This window comes from Narcine bancroftii, chromosome 4 (genome assembly GCF_036971445.1).
Source record: "Narcine bancroftii isolate sNarBan1 chromosome 4, sNarBan1.hap1, whole genome shotgun sequence".
Lineage (NCBI taxonomy): Eukaryota > Metazoa > Chordata > Chondrichthyes > Torpediniformes > Narcinidae > Narcine > Narcine bancroftii.
This window is the reverse complement of record NC_091472.1, coordinates 40,483,730-40,507,567: the sequence shown is the minus strand read 5'-3', so window position 1 is coordinate 40,507,567 and position 23,838 is coordinate 40,483,730. Positions and strand designations below refer to the sequence as shown.

The 23,838-nt window shown below is 41.3% G+C and overlaps 1 protein-coding gene and 1 long non-coding RNA gene across 6 annotated transcripts in view; one reads left to right on the top strand and one right to left on the bottom strand.

Moving 5' to 3' along the window:
• The window catches only part of LOC138760486 (uncharacterized), a 30,239-nt gene extending 25,236 nt beyond the window's left edge, over positions 1-5,003 (bottom strand). Inside the window, exon 1 of the long non-coding RNA XR_011355648.1 lies at positions 4,871-5,003. This is a non-coding gene — a long non-coding RNA (uncharacterized lncRNA). The remainder of the gene's footprint in view (positions 1-4,870) is intronic.
• Positions 1-23,838, top strand: part of pigf (phosphatidylinositol glycan anchor biosynthesis, class F) — a 102,184-nt gene that overhangs the window by 58,954 nt on the left and 19,392 nt on the right. The window lies entirely within an intron of this gene.

The window sequence follows — 23,838 nt, the reverse complement described above, 5'->3', positions numbered from 1 at the left end:
CATCCCGAAAGGCATAACATTATACTTATACAATCCCGAAGGTGTAACAAATGCAGAAATCTCCCTGGCTTTCTCTGTCAAAGGAACACACCAGTATCCTTTTAAGAGATCAATCTTTGTAAGAAATTTAGCCTTCCCCACCTTATCTATGCAATCATCTATTTTGGGAATAGGGAACGCATCAGTCTTTGTCACCATGTTTACCTTTCGATAATCTGTACAAAACCTAATTGAGCCATCGGCTTAGGCACCAGAACACAGGGCGAACTCCAATTTGAACTTGATTTTAAGATGATGTCATTTTTGAGCATATAATCCACCTCTTGATCCAACAAACTGCTCTTTTCCTGATTAACTGTAAGGATGCTGCTTAATAGGCTTAGCACCACTGACCTCCACATCATGACAAGCCACAGTAGTTCTTCTAGGAACACCTGGGAATATATCCTTAAATTTTATAAGTAATGTCTTCATTTCTTCCCTTTCTGATTTAGTCAATTGCATTAACTTGGTGTCTAAGTTTTACAAAACTGTAGAATTTTCAAGCCAGGGGCTTATCACTTTCATGACCTTCCACGAAACGTATCTCCTCCTTACTTTCCTCTATAACTAGCACCTTGGTTGAAATCCTAGTCTCCTCCTCAGTCATTTTCTCAAAGTAAGATTTAAGCATGTTCACGTGACAAACCTGTGTCTCTCTTCGACGATCAGGCATCTCAATGACATAGATGACCTGGTTAATTTTTGATTTCATTTTATATGGTCCTGAAAACTGAGCTCTCAAAGGGTTTGACTGCATTGGAAACAAAACCAATACTTTGTTGCCAGGTTTAATGTCCCTAATTTTTGCTTTTTGATCATACCGAATATTCATTTTTCCCTGAGCAGTTTTTAAATTTTTCCTTGCCATCTTGCAAGCTTGATGTAATCTGTTTTTAAATTTGAAAACATAATCCAACAGATTTGATTGAATATCATTATGTATCCACTGTTCCTTCAACAATAGTAATGGACCCCTGATTCATGACCAAACACCAACTCAAATGGACTAAAGCCTCTCTAACAGCAAACAATAACAAATGGATTCCTTCATCCCAATCCTTATTAGTTTCCACGCAATAAACCCTCATCATCTTTTCCACAGTTAAATGGAACCTTTCCAAGGCCCCTTGACTTTCAGGATGGGATAGGCAGACGACAGAATTTGATGGGCTCCCAATTCATACACCACCTGTTGAAATATTCCAGACATAAAATTACTCCCTTGGTCCGATTGAATTTCCATTGGTAGGCCAAACAGTGTTAAAAAGTTTAGCATAGCCTTCACAATCGTCTTCGCTTTAATATTTCTCAAGGGAATAGCCTCTGGAAACCTTGAATCTGTGCACATGAGTGTTAACAGCTATTCATTTCCCCTTTGGTTTTTGGCAATGGGCCAACACAATTCACTATCACTTTTGAGAAGGGCTCCCTGAAAGCAGGGATGGGTTGTAAAGGTGCCACTGGTGGTCCTTAATTAGGCTTGCCTACCAGTTGACAAGTGTGACAGGTTCTACAAAAGTTCACAACATCCTTTCTTAATTTTGGCCAATAAAACTTGTTTCCTTATCTTTTCTACTGTCTTCTTCGCTCCAAAATGACCTCCTAAGGGTGTACTATGAGCCAATTTTAATATTTCATTCCTGTAAGTTTTGGGAATTACAACTTGTCATACTTCCGCCCAGTTTTCACTGGCAGGTATCACTTGTGGCCTCCGCTTTCTCATCAATATTCCATCTTGAACAAAGTGACCTACTGGCAGTTTCAATTTCCTGGTTAGACAGAATCTTATCTCTTATCCCAGCAAGATCATGATCATGCTTTTGACGAGCTATTAATTCTTCTCTTGACAACGCAAAGCTGGATCCTTAGGTTTGTCCTCAATGCTTTCCTCCACTACAGGATCATCACAGACTTTCTCTACCTCTACCTTTTTTCTAGACGTGGCTCCAGTAATGCCACACGCAGGATAGATTTCCAAATCCTTTTCAGACTCATAAACCAATGGCTTACTTGTGAGTTTCACTGCAGGTATGACTTTACCCTCTGCTAAATCATTTCCTAACAAAAGAGAAACTCTATCCACCGGCAGACTTGATCTTATCCCTGTCGTAACCGGGCCATTAACTAAGTCTGATTTCATCACTATTCTTTTCAAAGGTATAGACTCTGCTTCACCACCAATGCCTTTAATTAAATTCACATCTCCAGTATCGGTCTCCTCACCAAAATTCAAAACTTTGCTTAATACAAGCGACTGGGCTGCTCCAGTATCCCGCAGGATTTTAACTGGCACTTAATTGGATCCTTCTTTAACCGAAATGAAACCTTCAGTTATGAATGGTTTTAAAATATCCCTAACTTTCTCACTCTGAACACAGGCAGTTGGTACCACCCCTTTCTCTTTCTTCCTTTACAGTACAGGACAATTTGCTATTATGTGCCCTGGCTTCTTTTCTTCTTTTGGCTTGGCTTCGCGGACAAAGATTTATGGAGGGGGTAAATGTCCACGTCAGCTGCAGGCTCGTTTGTGGCTGACAAGTCCGATGCGGGACAGGCAGACACGGTTGCAGGGGAAAATTGGTTGGTTGGGGTTGGGTGTTGGGTTTTTCCTCCTTTGCCTTTTGTCAGTGAGGTGGGCTCTGCGGTCTTCTTCAAAGGAGGTTGCTGCCCGCCAAACTGTGAGGCGCCAAGATGCACGGTTTGAGGCGATATCAGCCCACTGGTGGTGGTCAATGTGGCAGACACCAAGAGATTTCTTTAGGCAGTCCTTGTACCTTTTCTTTGGTGCACCTCTGTCACGGTGGCCAGTGGAGAGCTCGCCATATAACACGATCTTGGGAAGGCGATGGTCCTCCATTCTGGAGACATGACCCACCCAGCGCAGCTGGATCTTCAGCAGCGTGGACTCGATGCTGTCGACCTCTGCCATCTCGAGTACTTCGACGTTAGGGATGAAAGCGCTCCAATGAATGTTGAGGATGGAGCGGAGACAATGCTGGTGGAAGCGTTCTAGGAGCCGTAGGTGATGCCGGTAGAGGACCCATGATTCGGAGCCGAACAGGAGTGTGGGTATGACAACGGCTCTGTATACGCTTATCTTTGTGAGGTTTTTCAGTTGGTTGTTTTTCCAGACTCTTTTGTGTAGTCTTCCAAAGGCGCTATTTGCCTTGGCGAGTCTGTTGTCTATCTCGTTGTCGATCCTTGCATCTGATGAAATGGTGCAGCCGAGATAGGTAAACTGGTTGACCGTTTTGAGTTTTGTGTGCCCGATGGAGATGTGGGGGGGGCTGGCTTCTTACAATAGTGGCAAATAACGCTCAAAAATTTTTCCTTCACCCATTTCTCTTCTCTTCTTTTAACCTCACTTCTAGATTTTCTTTCTACTCTACTTGGATTATCAGCAGTATTCCTTTGAAAGGTTTTCCCTGGTATCCACTTAGACTCGTGGGTTAAAGCATATTGCTCTGCGAATTTAGCCAACTCTTGCCAAGTTTTTATATTTTTCTCTGCCAAGTACTCTTGAATATCGTCAATAACACAATTTTTAATCTCCTCAATCAGAATGATTTCCCTTAATAAATCAAAGTTATTTTCTACTTTCATTGCGACACACCACCGATCAAAACACACAACCTTCCTATAAGCAAAATCCAGGTAAGATTGGGTTGCTGCTTTTTTTAAAATTCCTGAACTTTTGTCTATAAACCTCTGGAACCAGTTCATAAGATCAGAGTATAACCTGCTTTACAAGTTCATAATCATCTGCTTGTTGTACCGTGAGACACGAGTACACCTGTTGGGCTTTCCCTTTAAGAACACTTTGTAGCAAGAGTGACCACTGGTCTGGTGGCCATTTTAAATTTACAGATATTTTCTCAAAATGCTGAAAATATTGGTCCATTTCATCTTCCTCAAATGGAGGAACTAACCACACTTTTCTACTGACCAGAAGCCTTTCCTCCTGACCAGCACGTGGGTTTTGGACTTCTCCCTCTCCTTGGATTAGGGTCAGCCTTAATTTAGCTACTTCTAGCTCATGTTTCTGTTCTTTCTCTCTTTCCTCCCTTGCGGCTGCTCTTTCCTCCATTTCTGGCTGCCTTACTGCTTCCCGTTCAGCTTTCCTTTCTGCCTCTCTTTTTTCCTCTAACTCTAGTTTTCTCAAAGCTAACTTTACTTACTCTGAAGTTTTCTCCTTTGCAAACTGTTCCAATGCAGCTTCTTCAAATACCCCCTTTCCTACACAGTGCTTAACAATCTTTCAGGCAATTTCCTTTTTTTTCATCCCTGTTCTTAACTGTTAGAAGTTTTAACTTGCCAACTATAACCATCAGTTCTGACTTTTTAACCATTTTAAATTAACCACTGAAGGGTTCGCGATGAACTGGTCAATATTCATAGTTGCTGGTTTTTCTGCTGGTGATTTATGCACTCACCATTTATTTTTAATTTCAAGCTGGAGGTTGAATCAGTTATGAATTCTCTGGAATTAATGACTGATAACTAAGCACAAATCAGTCCGCCTCTAGAGCTTCCAAATTGGTTTGATCCCGGACGATACTCCCAAATTATGTTACAAGATCAAACCAGCAACCACAAAGAAGGCAGATCACATAGAGGTAAAGATGAACAATTACTTTATTAACAAAAAATTCACCTTCAAACTTTAATTCAAAATCCCCCCCCTTTATAACAATGCCCACTGGTTACTATGCAAATCTCTATAACAGTGTAAAACTAATAAATTCCCCAGCCTAAATGTAACATACGTAATCAAAGTCTAAGCTATACTTCCAACCAGCCCACAAAAAAACTTAGACACAAGACTCACAAAACTTCGATCTCAACTGAAGCAAAGATCATAAACAAAATTCAGTTTGTTTTGTAAACTGAAGCCAAAAGATCTTTGAGAGAGAGAAAGAGCACAAAATTCAAAGTTGTCTTGTGTTGCTTGCAGAGAGAGGAACAACTGGCTTGGTCCGGATCCTTCTGGCTGCCTTCGGAATGTTCATAGTTTTTGAAATCCCAACATTCTAAACTTTCCTCCAGACAATGACTCGTGCTTTGGGCCTTCTTCCACTCCACAGCAAGTCCAGAAATTTTTAGATCATTTTCTGCACATGCTCAGTCCGTCTCCCACTCTCTTAGCAGTCCACATTCACCTTGGCTCTCTAAGGCAAACTGTCACTTTTTAACATAAAACCACAGAACACATAGGTCAATACACAACACAGAACTCTGTAACACTACTATGAGTGACTGAGCCACTACTGTATCTCTGAAGATTTTAACTGGCACTGGCTTCGACTCTTCTCTGACTGACACAGAACCTGTCACAAAAGGTTTAACTATTAATCCCATCAATAATTTTGGATCCTTGTTTTTAGATCTATTTTCACTCTGAATGCAAGCATTTGGGGCTACCTCCCTTTTCTTCTTTCTCCAAAACAGGGCAACTGGTGATCACATGACCTCCCTGGTGCAAGGGTGCGGGATATCTCATATCGGGTCCAGGGTATTCTAAAACGGGAAGGCGAACAGCGTGATGTCTTGGTACATGTGGGTACCAATGACATAGATAAAAAGGAGGAAGAACTGAAAAAGGATTACAGAGAGCTAGGACAGAAACTAAGAAATAGGACAGCCAGGATGGTGATCTCTGGTTTGCAACCTGTGCCAAGTGGAACTGAGGACAAAAATGGAAGGTTAAGAAAAATGAATGTGTGGCTGAGGGGCTGGTGTAAAGGACAGGGTTTTGGCTTCTTGGATCATTGGGATCTCTTTTGGGGAAGGCATGACCTTTACAAGAAGGATGGGTTACACCTAAACCCAAAAGGGGTCAATATATTGACAGCTACGTTTGGTACAGACGTCGGGTGCGGTTTAAACTAATTTGGCAGGAGGGTGGGAACCTGTATGATAGGGCAAAGGACAGAAAAGATAAAACAGGAAAAGTTAGGTTAGGCAGCGAAAGTAAAAAATCAGAAAGAGCAAGGAGGGTGAAAAAAGCAAATCTGAAGGCTTTATATCTTAATGCAAGAAGCATTCGGAACAAGGTAGATGAATTAGCTGTGGAAATTAAGATAAACAAATATGATTTGATTGGGATTACAGAAACATGGCTGCAGGGTGGGCAAGCCTGGGAACTTAACATCCCAGGGTATACGATATTTAGGAGGGATCGGCAAGAAAGAAAAGAGGGTGGGGTAGTATTGATGGTGAGAGAAGGGACCGACACGATTGACAGGAAGGATATTAACTCAGAAGATGCGGAATCTATATGGTAGATCTGAGGAATAGCAAGGGGCGGAAAACATTAGTGGGGGTGGTATATAGGCCTCCAAATAGTAGTGTAGAGGTGAGGGAAGGCATAAAAAGAGAAATTAGAAAAGCTTGCAATAAGGGAACAGCTGTCATCATGGGAGACTTTAATTTGCATATAGATTGGACTAGTCAAATTGGTAAAAATACAAGAGGCGGAATTCCTTGAATGTTTACGGGACGGTTATCTAGACCAATATGTCGAGGAACCAACTCGGGAGCAGGCCATTTTAGATTGGGTATTATGCAATGATAAGGGGCTAATCAGCAATCTTGTTGTGCGAGGCCCTTTGGGTAGGAGCGATCACAATATGATCGAATTCTCACTCGACATGGAGAGTGATGAAATTAAAACCGAGACTAAGGTCCTGAATTTAAATAAAGGGAATTATGATGGTATGAGACGGGAGTTGAGTAAGATTGATTGGGTGGTGTTTATGGGGGAGTTGACTGTGGATAAACAATGGAAAGCATTCACAGATCTAATGGAGAAATTGCAAAAATCGTTTATACCGGTTTGGCATAAAAATAAACCAAAAAAGGTGACTCAACTGTGGATAACAAGGGAAATTAGAGACAGCATTAGGTCCAAAGAGAGAGCATATCAATTGGCCAAAAAAAGTACCACAACCGAAGACTGGGAACAGTTCAAGATGCAGCAAAGGAGGACAAAGGGATTAATCAAGAGGGCAAAAATAAATTACGAAAGTAAGCTTGCGGCAAATATAAAAACCGACTGCAAAAGCTTTTATAAATATGTCAAGAGGAAAAGATTGGTGAAATCCAGAGTAGGTCCCTTGCAGTCAGAATCAGGGGAATATATAATGGGGAATAAGGAAATGGCAGACCAATTAAATTCTTACTTTAGTTCTGTTTTTACAAGAGAGGATACAAATAACCTCCCAAGGATGTTGGGAAACATAGAGACTAATGCAAGGGAGGAACTGAAAGAAATCAGTATCTCTAAGGACATGGTCTTGGGGAAATTGATGGGATTGAAGGCAGATAAATCCCAAGGGCCTGATAATCTACATCCTAGGGCCATTCAGATAGCAGATGCTTTAAGAATTATTTTCCAGAACTCGATAGACTCAGGATCAGTACCCATGGATTGGAGGGTAGCTAATGTTACCCCACTATTTAAAAAGGGGGGTAGAGAAAAAGCGGGGAATTATCAGCCGGTGAGCCTTACATCAGTAGTGGGCAAAATGATGGAATCCGTTATTAAGAATGTAATAGCGGAGCATATGACTAGCAGAAAAGGGATCGGACGGAGTCGACATGGATTTACAAAAGGTAAATCGTGCTTGACAAATCTATTGGAATTCTTTGAGGTGGTGACAGGTAAAATAGATGGCGGAGAGCCAGTGGATGTGGTGTACCTGGACTTCCAAAAGGCCTTCGATAAGGTCCCGCATAAACGACTGGCTTCCAAAATCAAGGCTCATGGGATTGGGGGCAAAGTATTGATGTGGATTGAGAACTGGCTGGCAGGTAGAAGACAGAGAGTTGGGATAAATGGCTCGTTTTCTGAGTGGCAGGCGGTGACCAGTGGGGTGCCACAGGGATCTGTACTGGGACCCCAGCTGTTCACAATTTACATTAATGATCTGGATGAGGGGATTGGATGTAATATCTCCAAATTTGCAGATGACACTAAGCTAGGAGGGGTTGTGTGCACGGAAGAGGGGGTCAGGAAGCTCCAGTGTGATTTGGATAAATTGAGGGACTGGGCAGATACATGGCAAATGCACTACAATGTGGATAAATGTGAGGTTATCCACTTTGATAATACAAACTGGAGGGCAGATTACTATTTGAATGGCAATAGATTAAGAGATGGGGAAGTGCAGAGAGACCTAGGGGTACTTGTACATCAGTCTCTGAAGGCGAGAATGCAGGTACAGCAGGCGGTTAAAAAGGCAAATGGTATGTTGGCCTTCATATCAAGAGGGTTTGAGTATAGGAACAAGGATACCTTACTGCAACTGTACAGGGCTTGGTGAGACCCCACCTGGAGTATTGTGTTCAGTTTTGGTCACCTTATCTAAGGAAGGATTGTTCTTGCAATGGAGGGAGTGCAGAGGCGATACACCAGGCTGATACCTGGAATGGCAGGAATGACTTATGAGGAAAGATTGCGCAAATTGGGATTGTACTCGCTGGAGTTTAGAAGATTGAGAGGTGATCTCATAGAGACATATAAAATTCTGGCGGGACTGGACAGAATGGATGCAGATGGGATGTTTCCAATGATGGGAAAATCCAGAACCCGGGCCCATGGTTCGAGGATAATAGGCAAACCATTTAGGACCAAGATGAGGAGGAATTTCTTTACCCAGAGGGTGGTGAATCTGTGGAATTCATTGCCACAGAGGGCAGTAGAGGCAGGTTCATTAAATATATTTAAGAGGGAATTAGATCTATTTCTTCAGTATAAGGGTATTAAAGGTTATGGAGAGAAGGCGCGGACGGGGTACTGAACTTTAAGATCAGCCATGATCTCGTTGAATGGCGGAGCAGGCTCGAAGGGTCGAATGACCTACTCCTGCTCCTATCTTCTATGTTTCTATGTTTCAGTCTTTTTGCAGTGGTAACAAAGAGGACCCGAAGGCTTTTCTCTTCTTCCCTTCACTTCATCTTTGGTCTTTTACTATTCTCAAGTTTACTTGTTATCTTACTCGGACTATCCCTCTCACCTTTGTGGAAAGTTTTACTTGACGTCCACCTAAACTTATGGGTTAAGTCATAGTCATCTGCTCTCTTAACAGAATCCTGCCAAGTTGTTGTTTCTTTCTCATTCAAATAGACTTTGATGTCATCAGGACGCATCTCTTCCATTATTATTAATTCCCTCAACTGATCTTAAATCATTATTTATGTTCATGGAAGTATACCACCGATCAAAGCGCACAACTTTCTCATATTTTCCTTGAGTTCGTGAACTTTTGTCCGTCGGCCTTTGGGACTAGTTCATAGGCCTTCAGAATGGTCTCTTTTACCATGTAATAATTCACAGCTTGCGCAATTGTAAGGGCAGAATAAGGCTGTTCAACTTTTCCCCTAATCACACTCTGCAGCATAAGGGACCACTGACTTTTTGGCCAGTTCAAATTCACAGCTACCTTTTAAAAATGCTGGAAGTACTTGTCTATTGCAGCTTCATCAAATGGTGGAGCTAGCCTAATGTCTCATCTAGCTATAAACCCTCCTCCAAGACCTATTGTTACTTCCCTCCTTTCTTTCTCCATTCAAAGCTTTTCTCTCACTCATATAGCCTAGTTCTCTCCTGTTCTTCCATTTCTAATCTCTCTTGTCTCTCAGTTACTCCTGTTTCTATTTCTAATTTCTTAAGTTCCATTTCCATATCCAATCTCTTCAGTTCCAACTGTATTTGCCTAGAAGTTTGACTCTTGGAAAAATGTTTTCACACACCTTCTTCAAATTGTCCTTCCGTTATGTACGTTAACACTTTGCAATCCTCCTTTCAATCTCCACCTTTTTCATTGGTGATTTTACTGAAGCAATTTCTAATTTTTGGGCAATAACCACCAATTTGTGCTTCCTCTGCTACTCTTCCAGAGAATGTGACTCCATAAATTCGCTGCTGATTTCCACACACACTTAATTAGCCTGCTGGAGGAATTTAACCAATCAGTCAAAATTTAATCGGTTATTAAGCTCCAAATTCTGTGCTCTTCCTAGTGTACATACACAAATAAGCTTCCCAAATTTGGTTAACTATCCTGGACATGAGTCCCCAATTTATGTTATGCCTCGCCAGTAGCAATTGAGAGATGCATGAACAGATGGGTTAAGTTTAACTCAAAATGTATTAATTGTCAATAATCGAATTAACTCAATAAAAACTCTCAAACATAAGCCTTTATGAAAACAATATGCTAACAATGGATATTTATAACATGTATGTAGGAAAAAAAAACCCAGACCATTACAATCCAAGCTCAAAATGCCCAAAATAAAACTCCTAGTACAAAACCTCAAGCCAGTCAGGTCAAGTCCATCAATCAAAAAGGAGCAGCTCCCAGAGTCTGGTCTCCAGGCTTGGGATTCTTAGTTTGGTTGCATGCTGGTCTTTTAGTTGGATGTGATCACTGTAGACTTACAACTTCCCTGAGTTTCAAATGTGGCACATGAATTTTCACCTAGTGACATCCTTGTCACTACACAAGGTTCACGCCTCTGAAGCCCACCTTAGGGTTAACAAGTTACCTTCTGTCACACAAGTCTTCCCCTCTAAACACCCTGTCTTAGGTCATCAAGTGACTCCTGCCACACTAAGTTCTCCTCTTGGAAGGTGACTGGGGAAGCTCAGGTCAGACACACACAAACTCTTGGTATCAGAGTGACACAAACTGCTGTCAGGACAATAGGTTGCTGGCACCCATGGACAAAGTAGTTCAGTCTCCTTTCTCCCACATGAAGCTACTGTATGAGCACACTGATAGATAGTTACGGACGGCAGTGCTAGCACCCGTGAACGAAGCAACTCAGCCTCTGGTTTGCAGAACTGCCAGGTGAGTACATACACACAGACCGACCGTCTAACTGACTGCCCTCCGATCAACCTGACCAAAACTCAGCGTGCTGGGCTCTTCAACTACCACAGCGGGCGTGCTCTCTGAAAGTCCACTGGCTTCCAGCATGTGGCTCTTGCGCTTCTGACAGCTGTCATTTCTCCCAGCGCTGTTTCAGCGCTTCTTCATGCAGCTATCAGTTTTCCCAGCACTACTTCAGCGCTTCACAGCAGCGCACGATCCTCTCTCCCCCACCGTAGGTTCAGTCCTCTCCCTAGTCTGAAAATAAAACTGTCCGGGGACCATAACACCATAGGAAAAAGGAATCTCAGGGTTGTATGTGATGTCACGTATGTACTCTGACAATAAATCTGAATCTCAGACTCTTCTCATTATTTATTAATGAATATTATTTTTCTGTATTTGTGTCGTCTGTTTGCATTTTTCTTTTCTGACAATTTTTTTCTTCTTGAGTTCAGTTTTCAATCACTGGTAATTAGAGATTATGCCTGGCCAGCAGGAAAAAAATATTTTCAGGGTTGTAGGTGATGTCATGTATGTACGCTGACAATAAATTTGAAATTTGAGCTTTGAGAAAAGTGCAGTTCTATCGAGCAAAAAGTTAGTTATGTCTGCAAGTCATAAACTGCTGTCTCGATTGGGCAGGCAGACATTGTTAATATGTAAATTGAATGGGAAATGCATTGACATTTCTGTAAGAGATTAATTCCACTTCATAAAAGCTCTATTAGCATTTATTTAGTACCATTGGATTGAAAGGTGACTGGTATGTAGACTTCCATTGTGATTTAATGGTTCTGTATGATAAGCTGTATCTATTACCCGTCATAAAGCTAGTCGTGAGGAGGAAACCAGTGAAGGTTTCATTGGTCAGATGGATCTCTTCCAAATGATATTTCGTTGCAAATAAATTCAGATGTGCTTTTAAGTTTTTATTTTTCACTATTCTTCAGAAGCTTTTGATGAGGAAACTTCTCAAACTGTTTCGGCTTTTTCATTAAGATGCTTCTAAAGTGTAGTTGTGTAATTAAAAAAATGCTTTGAGAAGTGTGGCACTGCTTTTGGGGAATTTGTCTCACAACTCCAGCCACAAGGGTTCAATCCTAACCTCCAGTGCTATCTTTGTGGAGGGTGCTTGATTTCCCTGTGAGTATGTGTATTTGCTCCCAAATACTCCACGTTCCTCCAACCTCTCAAAAACATGTTTTTTTTTTTTTCGGTTGATTCGCCCCTGTAAATTGCCCCAAATGTGTGCATTGACGAAAGAATCTAGAGTTGAGTTGATGGAATTGGAGTTGAGAACAAAATAGATGCATGGTCTTGGTCGGCTGAAGATTCATTTCTGTGCTGTTGCTCAGTGATTCTAACATTCTGGTACGTTAACTCATTTAAATCATGTCGGCTCACAATTGCTGCTCATTAATCATTTATTTACAACTGATATTTTCTCCACATTCACCCAAGTGTTTGCCTTTGCACCCTCCTATTTACATAGATGCTTCCCATAAGCGATACCATCTTCATTTCTGGTTTTAAATCCCATGCAGCACCTATTATTATCAGTCGACTACTTCTCTTGACCCCTCTTTCCAGTCTGATTTCTTCACATGTCCAATAACTTTGGCCAAACTATTTTAGAGATGAGGCAGCACAGAATATCTGCTTGTGCTTTTAATATGAATGGTGCAGTTAAGTTTCCGGTCAATCTCAATGGCAAAGACTTGGTGTTCATTCCATTGATGCCAAGCACTGAAGATTGCCATTGACTAGTTTTTAACATGGCAGGTCTGTTCAGCATTTTGATTGGACTCGTTCGCCAAAATTGCTGCACTGAACATATTCTTTCATAGAATTTTCTTCGGCATTGTGTATTAAATGTAAAAATACTATGCATTTGCTATGTGCTAAACTTTAATGGTTCAATGAACTGTCCTTTTTGCAACTGAGAAATAATAGAAATATTCAACAAATGAAATTTAGTTTATCACCTTTGACTACTTTATAGGCTTCTTATTTCCATTCTTGTTCCTTTCTGGAGGCAATGATTAGTGTTTGGATGCACAAGTACAGGCAGATATCTGGTGCATAACGAACAACTAGTGGTTGATGAAAAGGTTTGGCCTTGGCAACGAAGTCCAAACCAGACTTTAAAGGCTGCGTGTGATGACGATCACTGGTTAGGGATCAAGGGACCGAATCCTTTGAGTCTCTTAAAATCTTGACTTGAAAATAAATGGCAGATCCAGTGAATGTGAGGACAAAGCGTTCAGCAGAAAACAAGTGGATTTGGAAGTGGATGATAAAATATCAATATGATATGATGCCTTTATTGTCATTGAAGATCAGACTGTAAAACAGTGCACAGCAATAAATGAGATTTAAAAAACGACACGAGGCTGGAACAGAGCTACACAGTGCATAAAAAATGGCAGTACAAATGTCACAACAAAAGATGAAAATAAACTAGACAGTAGTCACAGTGGAGACAAGTTACATTTTCATAGACTTAGTAGCTTGAAGCGAAGAACCACCACACAGTTCACATACTCAAACTTCGCCACAATATAGAGAGACCCAACGACCTCCTCGCTGACCCCACCATCCACTGCAGGGCTCCATTCTCCAAGACGGCACAGCCTCCAGAACATCCAGACCAGACACTCGACATGGCCACTACAGGCTCCCCGACACTTCCACACCAGATCCTCCCAGCCAGGCACACGATACAGCCTGCTCCAGCACACCCCTGCCTTCTCCTCGGCCACTGGCAGCAAACAACGTCGAAGTCTGGAGGCCTCGTCCCCACCACAGAAATACAGAGAAACAGAAAAAGGTTTTGTTCCTGGGCATAAACCCCTATAACACACTTTCAATTAAATTGATTAGTTTCTACCAAGTCGGTAAGGAATAATTAAACAAATGGCCCATCACCGCACAAATTTACGGGGGAGAGTAAACATGGTTTTCAAACAGTCGCTGATTTAAAGCAAAAGTTGTTTAGTAAGCAAGTAACTCTCAGCTTGCACTTGCATTCACCTCTTCCCTGCTGATCAAGTTTCATGAAATACAACTGAGCGTCCAAATGTAACCCTCCCCTCCCACTGAGCAGAACTCCACCAAAGGAAAAGAAACACAATCCCTTCCATGCTCACGGCACAGATAAATCTCAGTAAGGTTCAAGTTTGTTTGAATTTTTCACCTGTGGAGAGTAATCATTATCTAGCAGCTCCCCACGCAGAACAAAAATATTATACAGGATTCATAAAAATGTTGGAAGAACTCAGAATGTTACTGGTATCCATAGGAGGTAAAGATATAGAGCCAACGTTTCAGGCCTGAGCCCTTATACCATGAAGAAAGAAGGGCTAAGACATAAAAGGTTAGTCATGTATTTACATCCGATGGACACTGCAACCTGCTGTGTTCCTCCAGCATTTTTGTGTTTTTACTGCAATCGCAGCATCTGCCAATGGTTACGTTTTGCTACACAGGGTTCATTCTCATTTACAAACTTTTCCAAGCAGAAGCTTCAAGATTCCTTCATTGTCCATGTCCATGATGCATAAAAAAAGATTTTTGTTTGCCATAAAGGCACAAACCAGTGTCACTAGCCTGTTGTCCCCGCCACTAAGTAAAAAAGCATGTTTCAATCTGTGGTAATAAACATCTCATCAAAGTCCTGTAACTGCAATAACACTGGACAATTTTTTTTCAAAGGTTTGCTTCCTGAAAATAAAATTGGGGATCATGATAGACATCTTCAAGCTGAACACAAAGATAATTTCAGATTTACTGTATCACATAGGAAGTTGGAGAAACAGTAAATTAACTTTTATTGAAGTTAATATGTTTAATCGCATGATGCAGCTGCCACATTGTGTTAGTTCAACTGACCTAAAAATGTTTTGCCGCTGATTTTCTTCTGTGCTCAGCATCTAATACCTTTCATGCCAGTGTTCAACAATAGTAGACCAGTATTGATGGATTTCAATTGCCCTGATATTGCTTTTCCATGGTTGCAATGTCTTGGTGAAACTTTTCATCGTGTTCGTCACTGACTGCACCAGGATCAGCAGGAAAGAAGCCCAAGTGTGAATGGCGAAAATTAATTTTCAATGACATGTAAGCACTTCATGGTTTTGTATGCTTGAAGCATGTTAAAAATATGACACAAAATCACAAAAATAGGTTGCATCTAAAAAAAAAGTATGTGATGGGAAAATTTAAAGATTATTTTCATGATCAACAGCCCCAAAATCTTTGTTGTCCGGTGTTCTTATTCTCTGCATTGAAATGTAGAAGTTTACAACACACAAAGCCACTTGGCCTCCCATGTCCATGCTGGCCAAAATCTGATTTTAATTTATCCCAGCTCTGGGATCCATACCCTCGAGATAATTGTCCTTTAATTGCTCCTCCTCTTAGGCAGTGAGTTCCAGACCCTCCATTCACTGAGTGGCATATTCTTTTTGTCAATTCCTCCCAAATGATTTAAGTAAAATCTTCACCCATTTACTGCTTCTCTGTAAAGGAATTAATACTTTTTACTTCCCTATATAAATTGATGGCAATTTTATACAGTTCAATTAAATCTGCCCATTTCTTGCAACCCCCCCCCCCCCCCCCCCCAACAACCAACCAACCCCAGGCTAAACAGTCTCTCGTTGTAACTACGTCTGCAACTTTGATTAGGGGAATTGAGGGATATTACACCAGTGAATGTTAGGTGATGATTGGCCATGATCTTGTTTTTTTTAATTTTTTTTATTTTTCACACTATAAACCAAACTGACCAAAATACATACAGACATTTTTCTCTTGAATATATACAGTGTCATTTTCTCCCCTTTTTCCCCCCTCCCTTCCCTCCCTCCCTCTCCCCCCTTCCCATTTATTCAAAGTTCAATCTATAAGATACATTAAACCCGTTAAACAATGTCGTCACTTAATAAAAATAAACAAGAAATTTTTGTCTTTCATTTTTATATACTGAGTCAGTTCATTTCGTTGTCTTCTCCTTCTGTCATTTTAGGTGGTGGAGGTCCATGATAGGATTTCTCTATTGTATTTCATGATCTTGTTGATGTGGCCAAAATGATCTTTACTGATTACGTTTCTGTTAACAGCATCAAACAAGAAGGTTAAAAGAAAAGATAAAGGCGTAGTGTCAGATAGGAAAATGGGTAATGATAATCAGTCTCTTGGGGAAGGGAGAGTGCATACAAACATAAATTAGAGTCAAAGCGGGGAGAAATGGCAAACTGATGCTCTAAATGCACGTGATGTTCATAGCAAGGCAGGGGAATTAACAGCCAAATAAAAGTAGATAGCTGTTGTCTAATTGCCATTATTGTAGAACAACAAAGTTTCAGAATTAAATACTTCATGCATTTGAAGAGATTAGCAAAGTGGTAGTGGAGGCAGTGCAGCGCTGATATTAAAGGCAGTTGAGGCAGGTTCAGAAAGTCAAGTAGATTTAGCTTGAGCAGAGCTATAACATGGCAAAGGGCTAAAACATTTGTAGAAATTGTTCCAAGTCCTGCAAGAAGTAGTAGTAAAGTAGACATAGTATTAATCAGGAACGGAATGGTGCATGTGAGAAGATGTAATTCAATAATGACGTGGGGCTTTAATCACAAATAGTCTGAGCAGACCACATTAGCATAACAGAAATAGAATGGAGTACAAATTCATGGTGTATAAAAAGAGATCTATATCTAGATCAGTATGTTCAGCAAATGAAATGTTAGATTTATTGTGTGATGAAAAACGATGATCTGGTTAAAGGCCATTTGAGAAATTATCAGAATATGAGGGAATTTTATATGAAGAATTAGTTTGAAGAATTATTAGAAGAATTAGGTCTTAAAACTGAATAAAGCAAACTGCAAAAGCATGAATTGTCAGTGGTGTCTAGTGAAACTGTATTTAAACAAATGCAACTGTCAGCCAATAATGGCTAATATTTAAAGAATGGTTATCCCTTTAAGACATAAAAAGCTCCAAGAGAAAAATTGGTTCAGGTTTCAGTTATTGAGAGGTGAAAACCATTGAATCAAAGAAAAATGCTAATAAATGTCAAAGGGAAAAGTAAGCCTGAGATCTGGATGAAAAAAAATCTGTATTCGGTGAGGGGAAAACGCGATGTTAAGGAATGAGAAATATAAGAGTAATCCAGCAAGAAGCACAAGACTTTTAACCATTCCATACATATGAAAAAAGGATTAGCGACAGTTAACATAAGTGTCTTACAACTGAGAGAAATTATATTAGGAGTAAGGAAATGGCAGGGAAATTAAGCAAAACATTTGTGTCTGAAGAAAAAAAGATTGGGCAGAATCAGCATGTTTTTCTGAAAGGAACTGAATTGTTCATTGTGATGCATACCTGGATAGAATCAAAAGCTTTATTTTGCATGCTATCGAGGTGTGCCAATGTACAGCAGGTAATGCAAAAATGGAACAAAAGTGTAGTGTTGTAATCAAAGGCTTATGGGTATTGTAAAGTCAGAGAGAAAGGTAACATTAAAATTGTGCAAGGGCAATATTGTTTACCAATGAGAGATCTATGAGACTGATAACCACTGGAAAGTAACTATACTTGAATCTAGAAGTTCTTGTCTTCAAGTATCTTCTGCGTGATGGAAGAGGGAAGAAGAGTGGGGCAGGAGTGGGATAGGTCCTAAAATATGTTGGTAGCTTTCCTGAGACAATTGATGGAAGAGAGATTTGTTTGCATGATGGCCTGGTAGTGCATTTAACAGAGGGAAAGTCAGCTTATGTGCTTTCAGAAAACCCTTTGATAAGGTGCCACACAAGAGATGATAAAGAAAATTAGTGTACATGGTGATGGGGTTTTAAACGTATTTATGACAATAAAATTTAATGGGATATTGGGAATTAGTTGATGGGCACAAGTGAGAGTAGGAATAACTGTTCATTTTCAGGTTGGGAGGCTGTGATAAGTGGTGTTTTGAGGATCTGTGCTGAGGCCTCAACTGTTCACAATCTATATAATTGATATGAATGAGCAGACCCAGTTTAACTCGCCTGGCTGCTGATGTGAAAGTGGGTGGCAGGATGTAGACAGTTAAGTGAATGCGTAAAGATCTGGCAGGTGGAATTCTACGTGGAAACATTTTGCAGTCATCCACTTTAGTAGAAAAAGGAGGAAACCTAATATTTTTAAATAATGAGAGTTTGAAAGGTGTTAATGTCCTAAGATACCAGGCTGTTCTACTATGAGTCACAAAGCAATGTTGGATATGTAGGTGAGAACTCAAAATACCATTTTTGTTGGCAAAATCAGATTTCATACAGTTTTACCATTGTTCTTGTATTCCTTGCCTATAAAGACACTTATTCTAAATGCCACATTAAGCATTTCATCTACTAATCCTGCTACCATCAGGCATTTATGGAAATGCACTCCTGGATGTTCCAATCACCTCACATTTATCATGTCATCCCTTGGTTTTTTAATCCCCACGATCTCAAATCCCTTGCACTTCTCCAGACTCAATTTAAAAAAAAATATATATATATATATATATATATATATATATATGATGGCACGGTATCATGGCAGTGTTGCCGCTAGTGCGGACCAAAGAGAATGGGGAACTGAGATACAGTGCTGCTCTACGTGGTCCTACTTCCCAGTCATGATGTCGACGGCTCTGTACACGCTTTAAACAGCTTGTTAGAGGAGCCAACGGGTTTTTTTTAAACATCCTGCAACCGCGGAGGACTGTGCCCAAGTTGGTGGCGCCTACGCGTAGCAGTGTACCATGAGGTGTTGCAAACTCCAGGGGAGCTGCAGACCAGTTCAGGGCACCAGAAACGGGGCATCCCTGTTGACAAGGGTTAACAACCCAACAGGAAGGTGACCAAGGCAGCAGACCAGCGAGGGATCTACATCGGAAGACTGGAAGCAGACTGGAAGATCGCTTTGTTGAGCACCTCAGCTGTCCGCCGCAATAGCAAGGATCTCCCAGTGGCCACACATTTCAATTCTCCATCTCATTCCCTTGCTGACGTGTCTGTCCATGGTGTCATGTACTGCCTGACTGAGACCACCTGTAAATTGAAAGAACATCAGCTCATCTTCCAACTGGGCACCATCCAACCAGATGACATTGATAGCAACTATTCTGGCTTTTGTTAACCCCCCCCCCCCACCCTCACTCCTTGCTTCCCCTGTTGTTTTTCCATTCCCTGCCTCCTCCTCTCGCGCGGATATGATCAATTCTACCTCGCCCCTTATCACATCTAATTAACACCTTTTGTTGGTCTGGATTCCTCCCCCACTGTTTGAATTCTGAGACTTTCTGATACATCCTACTTCTGCCTTTTCTGAAATTTTCCTTGAAGAAGGGCTCAGGCCTGAAACATCGGCCATATATCTTGTCTCCTATAGACCAGCTGAGTTCCTTTAGCATTTCGGTGTTTTTACTACAATCACAGCATCTGCAGCCTAGCGTGTTTCACTTGGCTGAAGGACCCACACTTGCTGTGCTGGGCGGTTAGTGACTTGCATCAGTTTGTGGGCTGCTGGAGACTGGCTCATGGGTACCAGGTATCAGAAGTGGGATTTGAGAGGATGATGATCTCATGAAGGGCTCCTGATGGGCCTCAGGCACTGAAAGTTTGCTTTTTTTATTTGTAAGGTTGGTAATCTCAGGATTGCTGCCTGTGCCATATGCCAGAGAGGGTAGGAACATGACTGCGTGGCTGAAGAGATGGTGCAGGGGTTCCGATTTCTGGATCATTTGGATCTCTGCTGGGGAAGGTCAGACCTGTACAAAAATGGCGGGCTGCGCCTGAACTGTGGGGTTTGCTAGAGCTGTTGGGGAGGGTTTAAACAGGTTTGGCAGGGGAGTGGGAATCAGAATGTGAGGAGCAGAGATTAGAGTGGAAGGGAGTCAGGGTTGAGAAAGTGGAAAATAGAACAAAGTCAAAAATAATGTGAAAAGACAAGATAATTTGGTGTATAGTAGAAATACAGCAAAATTGGTAACAGATACTGGTCTAAGGATACTGTACTTAAATGCATGAAGCATTCGGAATAAAGTAGAGCTGTGGTTCTCAACCTTTTTCTTTCCACTCACATACCACTTTAAGTATTCCCTATGCTGTAGGTGCTCTGTGATCAGTAAGGGATTGCTTAAGGTGATATGTGGGTGGAAAGAAAAAGTTTGAAAACCACTGTTTTCATCGTACCTCATTGACTTGCTATGTGCATGGTTTCATAACTCCAAAAGAAATGGGCCAATGACAGTTTTTATCAAGCAAAATATTTCAGTAACAATTGAGTCTAGAACAGTGATTCTCAGCCTTCCCTTCCCACTCACATACCACCTGAAATAATCCCTTATTAATCACAGAGCACTGATGTCATGATGACAGGGGAATGCTCCTCTTGCAGTAGCTGGGTTGTCAGGGAAGCCAGCAGTGTCCCTGACGACTTCAACTGCAAGAATTGCATCCATTTGCAGCTCCTGACAAGCTGAGTTAAAGAATTGGAGTTGGATGAACACCGGATCATTTGCGAGGCAGAGGGGGTGATAGACAAGAGTTACAGGGGTGCTGTTGTACCAAGGAGGCAAGAGGAGGGTAGATGGGTGACAGTTAAGAGAGGAAAGGGAGCAGGCAGTCAGTGCAAGGCAACCCTGTGTGGAGGGGTGGGGAACAATACTCTACCAGGGAAAAGCCATAGAGATCAGGTCTCTGGCATGGAGTCTGGTCCTGTGGCTAAGAAGGGAAGGGAGGAGAAGAGGCAAGCTGTAGTGGTAACCTATTCCATAGTTAGGGGGACAGATAAGGGGTTCTGTGGAAGAGATCAATTATCCCAGATGAAAAAAACACACAAATGCTAGAGAAACTCAGCAGGTCAAACAGTGCCTTTATGTAGCAAAGGTAAAGATACATCACCAGTTTCGGACTTGAACCCTTCATCAAGGTGTGGGGGAACATGAGAGGTGTTCAAACAAAAGGGGGAAGGTGAGTGGTGAGGGTGGGACATGATAGGTGGAGGGGGCGGATTATTTTTAGAACTTGAGAGCAGCAGGGGTGACAGATGGGGAACAGTGAGAGAGAATCCCACAAAACTCCCTGCAAACTTCTTCAGGGTAGGCATCCTTTGGAGAGCTTTCACAGAGTATCCCAAATGGTTTGTTTCCTCTCTGGTGCCAGGGTCCAAGATATCTCAGATCAAGTTCATGGCATTCTCAGGAGGGAGGGGGAATACCCAGATGTCACGGTCCATGTAGGGACCAATATTTTGGGTAGGAAGGGTGAGGAGGTCCTGCAAGGAGAGTTCAGGAGTTAGGCATGAGGTTGAAGGACAGGAGCTTCAGGATTGTGATCTCAGGATTGCTACCCATGCCACGAACTAGTGAGGTTAGAAATAGGAGAATAATGCAATTTAAACATGTGGCTAAAGGCATCGTGCAAGAGGGAGTGTTTCAGATTTGTGGGTCATTGGGCTCTCTTCCATGGAACGTGGGACCTGTTCCAGTAGGACGGATTGCATCTGAACTGGAGGGGTCTAAAATCCTTGCAGGATGGTTTACTAGTGCTGCTCCAGTAGGTTTAAACTAGATTTGCAGGGGAATGGGTACCAGAGTGCTCGAGCAGATAGAGAAGTGGAGGAGGGAAAAGATGATGTGAGAATTGCATCATTAAAGGTCAACAGATATTTCATGGTGTAAATGTTTCTAAGGTCCATCTGTTTAAATACAAGGAGTATTATAGGAAAGGCAGACAAACTTAGAGCATGGATTGGCATGTGGAATTATGACATTGTCGCCATTAGTGAAACTTGGTTGCAGGAGGGGAATGGCTGGAAGCTCAATGTTCTGGGCTTCCATTGAATGAGATGCAATAGAATGGGGAGGATGAAAGGGGGAGGAGTGGCATTGCTCATCAGGGAAAATATCAAGCTGTGCTCAGGAAGGACACACCAGAGGGCTCGTCTACTGAGACTATATGGGTGGAGCTGAGGAACGGGAAAGGTATGACTACACTCATGGGGTTGTATTATAGACCGCCCAATAGTCATTAAGAATTGGAGGTGCAAATCTGTAGGGAGACAGCAGACAGCTGCAGGAAACATAAGGTTGTGATAGGATATTTTAATTTTTCACATATTGACTGGTACTCACATACATACTGTAAAAGGGCTGGATGACTTGGAGTTTGTCAAATGTGTTCAGGAGAAGTTTTCTAAATCAGTATATAGAGATACCAGCTAGAGAGAATGTATTGCTGGATCTCCTATTGAGGAACAAGACAGGACAGGTGACAGAAGGATGTGTAGGGGAACATTTTTGATCCAGTGATCATAATGCCATTAGTTTCAAGTTAATTATGGAGGAAGATAAGTCTAGGCCTCGGGTTGAGATTCTAAATTGGAAAAAGGAGAATTTTGAGGAAATGAGAAAGGTTCTAGAATGCATGGATTGGGATAAATTGTTTTCGGACAAGGATGTGCGAGGTAAGTGGAGGGCTTTCAAAAGTGAAATTGAGAGTATAGGGTTTGTATGTTCCTGTCAGGATCAAAGGCAAGGTTAGAAGGCATAGGAAATCTTGGATTTTGAGGGATATTGGGGATCTGGTTCAGAAAAGGAGAGAGCTGTATAACAGATAGAGCAAATGAGGTACTTGAGGATAGAAATGCAAGAAAGACTTCAAGAAAGAAATCAGGTAGCTTAATACATTTAGCTCAAAAGAGAGGAGATTTGAGTGTTATAGTGGCTTTAGATGTAGAAAATGCATTTGATTAGATTAGAATGGGATTTCCTCTCTAAAGTTTTGGGAAAATGTGGGTTAGGATCAATATTTATAGATTGTGTTGAGATGTTATACAGGTACACAATCCTTTATCCGGAACCCTTGGGGGACAGTGTCCCGAATTTTGGATTTTTCCAGATTTCAGAAAGTCAGATTTAAGCCCACCCGATCTGTGCTGCTGTATCCACCCCTACCCACTTCCAGTCATGCTGCCGGTTTCTCTCCACCCCCTCACCCGCCCAACTCACGCTGCTGTCTCTCTCCCTCATCTTTCCGACTTGTGTTGCTGGTCCCTCGCCCGCCTGACTCATGCTGCCAGTCCCTCCCCCTCGCCCGCCCGACTCGCGTTGCTGGTCTCTCTTCCCACTTGCCGGATTTTGGAGCTTTCCGGATTTTAAATGTCCTGATAAAGGATTGTGTACCTGTAGAAGAACCCTAGTGCAAAAGTAGTGACTAATGGTCACGTTTCAGCATTTTCAGTTAACTAGATCAAGGAGACAAGGTTGCCCATTGTCACCAGTTTTATTTTAGCAATTGAACCTTTAGCTGAATTAATAAGACAAAATTCAAAGATAATTGATATTAAAGTGAATCAGGAAGAATATAAAATAAATTTATTTGCAGATGATGTTTTGATCTATTTAACAGATCATTTAAATTCCTTGCACCATCTTAAAGTTAGATTAAAAGAATATGGGGAGATAGCTGGTTATAAAATCAATTGGGGGGGGAAAAGTGAAATTATGCCTTAGTAAATGGGGATTATACACAATGTAAGAGAGCAATTGATTTTAGATGGCCAAAAATTGGAATAACATATCCAGGCATTCATGTGGAACCAGAATTTTAAAAATTATTTTGATTAAATTATTCATTATTATTGAAGAAAATAAGAGAAGATTTGAAAATATGGAATACATTACCCATTGATTTAATAGGTAGAAGTAAATTGTTTTAAGGAATTAAATGCTTGTGTTAGAAAATTTTTATGGAAAGGGAAAATGGGAAGGGTTTCTTTGGAAGAATTAACATGGAAATATGATTTAGATGTTTGCAGCTCCCCAATTTTATTATAAAGCAACCCAGTTGCATTTTATTAATGTATGACTTAGATATGGAGGTACACA